General features: G+C 44.4%; 1 pseudogene; it reads right to left on the reverse strand.

Moving 5' to 3' along the window:
- Positions 1 to 393: 393 nt before the first annotated feature.
- Positions 394 to 1,704, reverse strand: LOC100346425 (olfactory receptor 5P4-like; annotated as a pseudogene).
- Positions 1,705 to 5,804: the final 4,100 nt, after the last annotated feature.

Raw genomic sequence — 5,804 nt, forward strand, 5'->3', positions numbered from 1 at the left:
CTGCCTCCTAGAGTGCACATAAGCAGAAAAAGAACTGGAAGCAGAGTTAGGACTCAACTCCAGTACCTTAATAATGGATGTGGGCATTCTAAGTAGTGTCCCAATCACTGAGCCAAATGCCCTATTAAATACTTTATTGAAATTGGATTCTGTAATTGTTGAAGAAGGGAAGTTAGAAACTGTTGTCTGAAATAGTTTTATCTCAGATATCCACTTTTAATTTGAATCTGGCATATGTTCATGTAAATTACACATGACTCTTATAAATGGAAGCAAACATTGTTTTTATTTTTTTTCAATTTAAGTGATAAAGTTAATAATAAATATCATCAAAATATCAAGCACAAATGTTCCTCGAATCACTAGTTTGTTATCTATGGATTCTGATTTAAGTCAAGAAAACCAATGTGTTCTATCTACCAACTTTTTCAATGCCTCTTTCACCTCCTTGTTCCTCAGACTGTAGATGAGAGGGTTCAACATGGGAATCGCCACTGTGTAAATCACAGATGCCACTTTGACCTGATCAGCTGAGTAGCTTGACTTGGGCATCACATAAACAAACAAAACTGTCCCATAAAACAAAGTGACTGCAGTGAGGTGGGAAGTGCAGGTAGAGAAAGCTTTGTTCCTTCCCTCAGTTGAGCGCATCTTCATAATTGCGTGGAGAATGTAGATGTAGGACACAATAATGGTAGACAATGTGCTTATAAGGACTGACCCAGAAGAGATGGAAGGAGATATTTCAGCGATATAAACATGGCCACAAGAGAGCTTCAACAGGGGGAAGAGGTCACAGAAAAAATGGTTGATTTTATTTGGGCCACAGAAGGACAGGTTCATGAAACAGCCTGTAAATGATGAGGCATTCATGCACCCACCCAAGTAGGAAGCCCCCAATAGGAGGAAACATACAGTTGAGGACATGTGGGTGGAGTAGAGTAGGGGCGAGCAGATGGCCACATAGCGATCATAGGCCACGGTGGCCAGCAAGAAGCACTCTGTAGTACCAAAAGTGACATCAGAGTCAAGCTGGGCAATACAGCCAGTGACAGGGATGGTAGTGTTTTCTCTTAAGAAACTGATAAGCGGCCGGCGCCGCGGCTCACTAGGCTAATCCTCCGCCTAGCGGCGCCGGCACACCGGGTTCTAGTCCCGGTCGGGGTGCCGGATTCTGTCCCGGTTGCCCCTCTTCCAGGCCAGCTCTCTGCTGTGGCCAGGGAGTGCAGTGGAGGATGGCCCAGGTGCTTGGGCCCTGCACCCCATGGGAGACCAGGAAAAGCACCTGGCTCCTGGCTCCTGCCATCGGATCAGCGTGGTGCGCCGGCCGCAGCGCGCCGGCTGCGGCGGCCATTGGAGGGTGAACCAACGGCAAAGGAAGACCTTTCTCTCTCTGTCTCTCTCTCTCACTGTCCACTCTGCCTGTCAAAAAAAAAAAAAAAAAAAAAGAAAAAAGAAACTGATAAGCATGATTGGTGTGACAGATGTGGAATACCCAATGTCCACAAAGGCCAAATGGCTGAGGAAAAGATACACTGGGGTGTGAAGCTGTGGGCTGCTCCAGATTAATACAATTATGCTGATATTTCCTACTATTGTAACTACATAAACTGCTAGACAAACCACAAATATGGCACATAGTGTATGGTTATTATTCAATTAAAAATAATGAACTCTCACTGTTGTATCATTTTTAGTCTCCATCTATATATTTAATGGTGCCTATTGAAACCAGATCAGAGAATATTAAATTAGCTATTAAATAATCTTACAATTAATATAAAGATCTTAATATAATCTTATAATTAAATTTTAAATGGTAGCTTTGCCTTATTTCCTTTTTTTTTAAAAAAAAATATTTATTTATTTGAAAGTCAGAGTTAAACAGACAGAGGAGAGGGAGAGAGAGAGAGAGAGAGGTCTTCCATCTGATGGTTCACTCCCCAGTTGGCCGCAATGATTGGAGCTATGCTGATCTGAAGCGAGGAGCCATGAGCTTCTTCCGGGTCTCCCACGTGGGTGCAGGGGTCCAAGAACTTGGGCCATCTTCTATTCCTTTCCCAGGCCATAGCAGAGAGCTGGATCAGAAGTGGAGCAGACGGGACTCGAACCGACGCATATGGGATGCCGGCGCTTCAGGCCAGGGCGTTAACCCGCTGCGCCACAGTGCCAGCCCCTGCTTTGCCTTATTTCTAGAATACTTTATGCACACAAATTTTTTCATAATATATTTAAATTGAAGACTGGAGAAGTTAATGGGGGGGGGATCAAAATGGTGGAATAGTAACAGGGAGGTCTTCCCCATGCTCTGTGAGATTGGTGGATAAAACAAATTGGAGAAGTTACACCCTCAGGGAAAAATTACAGGGAAAACTGCAGTGGAAGATCTTGTGAAAGCAGTGAAAGTAGCCAGGATGCACAGTAAATACGGAGTGTGAAGCAGGAACACAGCCAAAAAAGAGCCAGCAGCCCGGGATCGCAAGAACCCACCCAGGATTGCAAGGTGAGGTCAGACTGCAACCCCACTTTACCACTGATACAGCTGAAGAGCCCAGTAGATTACCTCATGTCTGATCCAGTCTGGAACCCTCAGGGGAGCTTGGTGACTTCCTGCCCAGAGTGGGGGACAGAGGTGGCGCACCTCTCTCTCCACTTCTTCCCCCACCACACCAGCGTCCTACAGCTAACCAGCTGGGAGAAAGCTGGCTCCATTTCGGACATAAACAGGGGCAGTGGCCCCACGTTTTCTGAATGTACCCAGCCCTCAGCAGCTGGGCAACCACAGCAGTACGAATCAGTGGGTATGTGTTTGTCTGTCCCCACCTTGTAATCTGGGGAACAACACCAGCCCTGCTGCACGCACCCCATAATGGGCAGGGAGGGGGAGCCATTCCTACCGAAGGGAAGTGCCGCCTGCGGATACTTGTATCTGCTCTGCACAATTCTGAAAGCACTAGGGCTGGTGGGAATTGTGCCTGCTTGCCGACCCAGGGATCTCACTTGCACCCTCCCCACGACAGCCACGCCCACCCCAAGGCTCCCCAGGGGTGCCCAGACTCCCAAAGAGCTCCAAAGAGCCCTGAGCTGGCTGCTCCCCTGGCCATTGCCCTGGAGTGGCCACTCGCATGTACCTTCCCACTATGGCTGCACCCACCTCAAGGCTCCCCAGACACCAACGGGCTCCCAGAGAGTTCCCCATGGATCTTGAGTCTGGCTGGGGGAATCAGACTCAATCTGCACAGGGCGGAACACACACAGGCAGTGACTCTGGGAACCCCTCAGCCTCTCTGTGGAAAGGACAGATTGTGGGGCAGAGTGGACTCTCCTGCACTCCTATGTGTGGGAGCCCTAGTTATTGAGACTGAAAAGACTGAGACTGAATGAGTGGGGATAGGGTGTAGCTGAGGTTCTGGAAAGCTCTGGGTGCAGAGCCAAACTCTTGGAACTCCTCAGTCACTGGGGCAGCTCACTGTAGCTAGAACCCTGGGAAGAGGGAGGTCTGCACAGATCACTCATGCAGATAAGTGTTGAACACGCTGGGGACTAACATCCAGACATTGTACAGTTTAAAGGAGAGGAACAGAGGAAGTGATCACACCAGTAGATGTGAACAACCTCCCCCTCCACCCCGCTTCTGTTAATAAGAGGAGAGCTACCATCCCCATTTCAGGTGATATCCTGGTACTCACTCCACCCTGGAGCACTGAACAGAGCTCCCTGCTGACACCCAGGGCCCACTTCTTGGTAGTCACTGAAAGAGCAGATACTCCACTAAGCCACAGAGAAACAAAGATAAAAGCCATCACGGGGGTAAGGGGGATGGGGAGGGGAACAAATACCTTCACAAATGCCTAAAAATAAATGCAACAATCAAAGAAGCAAAAATAAAGAAGCCAACATGATGCCTCCAAAGGAACAAAACACTTCAATACTAGAATGAGAAGATGAAGAGAATAATGAAATGCCAGAAACAGAATTCAAAAGATCAATCATAGGACTACTCAGAAGCAATCAGAAGGAAATCCATGAACTAAAGAAAACCATCGTGGAGATGGCACTGTAGCACAGCAGATTAATGCCTTGGCCTGAAGTGCCAGCATCCCCTATGGGTGCCAGTTCAAGACCCGGCTTCTCCATTTCCAATCCAGCACTCTGCTATGGCCTGGGAAAGCAGTGGATCATGACCCAAGTCCTTAGGCCCCTGCACCCACGTAGGATACCCGGAAGAGGCTCGTGGCTCCTGGCTTCAGATCGCGCAGCTCTGGCTGTTGAGGCCATCTGGGGAGTGAACTAGCAGATGGAGGATTTCTCCCTCTCCTCTCCTCTCCTCTCCTCTCCTCTCCTCTCCTCTCCTCTCCTCTCTCTGTGTAACTCTGACTTTCAAATAAATAAATAAATCTTTAAAAAAAAAAGGAAGACCATCATGACATGAATGAAAATCTTTCTAATTAAGTTGAGATTTTAAGGAGAAACCAAAATGAAATATTAGAAATTAAGAACTCAATAGATCAAGTAAAAAATGTAGTAAAAAGCCTTAACAGCAGACTCAGTGAGGCAGAAGAAAAATATCTGAACTATAAGACAAATCTTTGGAAATCCAACGGTCAGACCAAAAAACACAAGAAAAATTAGAAAACTTAAAGTCAGTGTTGCAGATTTATGGGATACCATCAAATGACCCAACATACGGGTTTTAGGAGTCCCTAAAGCTGTGAAAAGAGAGAATGGAATAGAAGGCCTATTTAGTGAAATAATTACAGAAACCTCCCCCCCCCCAATTAGGAGAAAGAAAAGGATGTTCAATTATAGGACTGACATCATAAATAAGAGTGTTAATTGTTAATCAACAGGAGTCACTGTGCACTAATTTTCCACGCAGGACCAGTTCTGCAGGACTGTTGAGGAATAGTTTTATTCATTTTTTTCTTTTCCTTTCTCATACAGTGTTGAACTCTTTGCCTAGAATAGAGTTAACCTTCTGTGTATAAAGTTAAATGGAAATAGATCTTAGTAAAAAGCAAGATGGGGAATTTGAGAAAGAAAAGGAGTGGGAGTGTTGGTGGGTATAGTGGGAAGAATTAATATGTTCCTAAAGTTTATTTATGAAATGCATGCAAATAAATAAATAAAATTATAAAAAATAAAGAAAGAATTGTTAGGACCCAGCTATTGTACCCCTACTTGCTGCCACAGAAGTCTAATCCTCATGTTAAAGGAGATATAAATAAAAGCTTATTTATAACAATATTGACTATAATAACATAAAATGTAATTTAAAATTTATAGAAAGCTTTTGATTTTCCTTTCCATCCAAAATATTTTGACTTCTCATTGTTCTATTATTAATTAACATCTCCATTTATACAGTTGACTAGAACAAGAAATAGATATATTGTTGACTTCATTATCTTTCTCCCTTCTTTCCTCTCTCCTTTTCCTTTTCTTGGAATTCAAAAAAGCACATTTTTACTGGTATCCCGGACCAGCATGCAAGCTATTTTACAAAAGATCCTATGACTTATCTCCTACACCATACCTTTCTTTTTTTTAACTTTTATTTAATGAATATAAATTTCCAAAGTACAGCTTATGGATTACAATGGCTTCCCCCCCATAACGTCCCTCCCACCCGCAACCCTCCCCTTTCCCACTCCCTCTCCCCTTCCATTCACATCAAGATTCATTTTCGATTCTCTTTATATACAGAAGATCAGTTTAGCATACATTAAGTAAAGATTTCAACAGTTTGCTCCCACACAGAAACATAAAGTGCAAAATACTGTTTGAGTACTAGTTATAGCATT

This window comes from Oryctolagus cuniculus, chromosome 1 (assembly GCF_051225735.1).
Source record: "Oryctolagus cuniculus isolate XC-2025 breed Fujian yellow rabbit chromosome 1, ASM5122573v1, whole genome shotgun sequence".
Taxonomy (NCBI): domain Eukaryota; kingdom Metazoa; phylum Chordata; class Mammalia; order Lagomorpha; family Leporidae; genus Oryctolagus; species Oryctolagus cuniculus.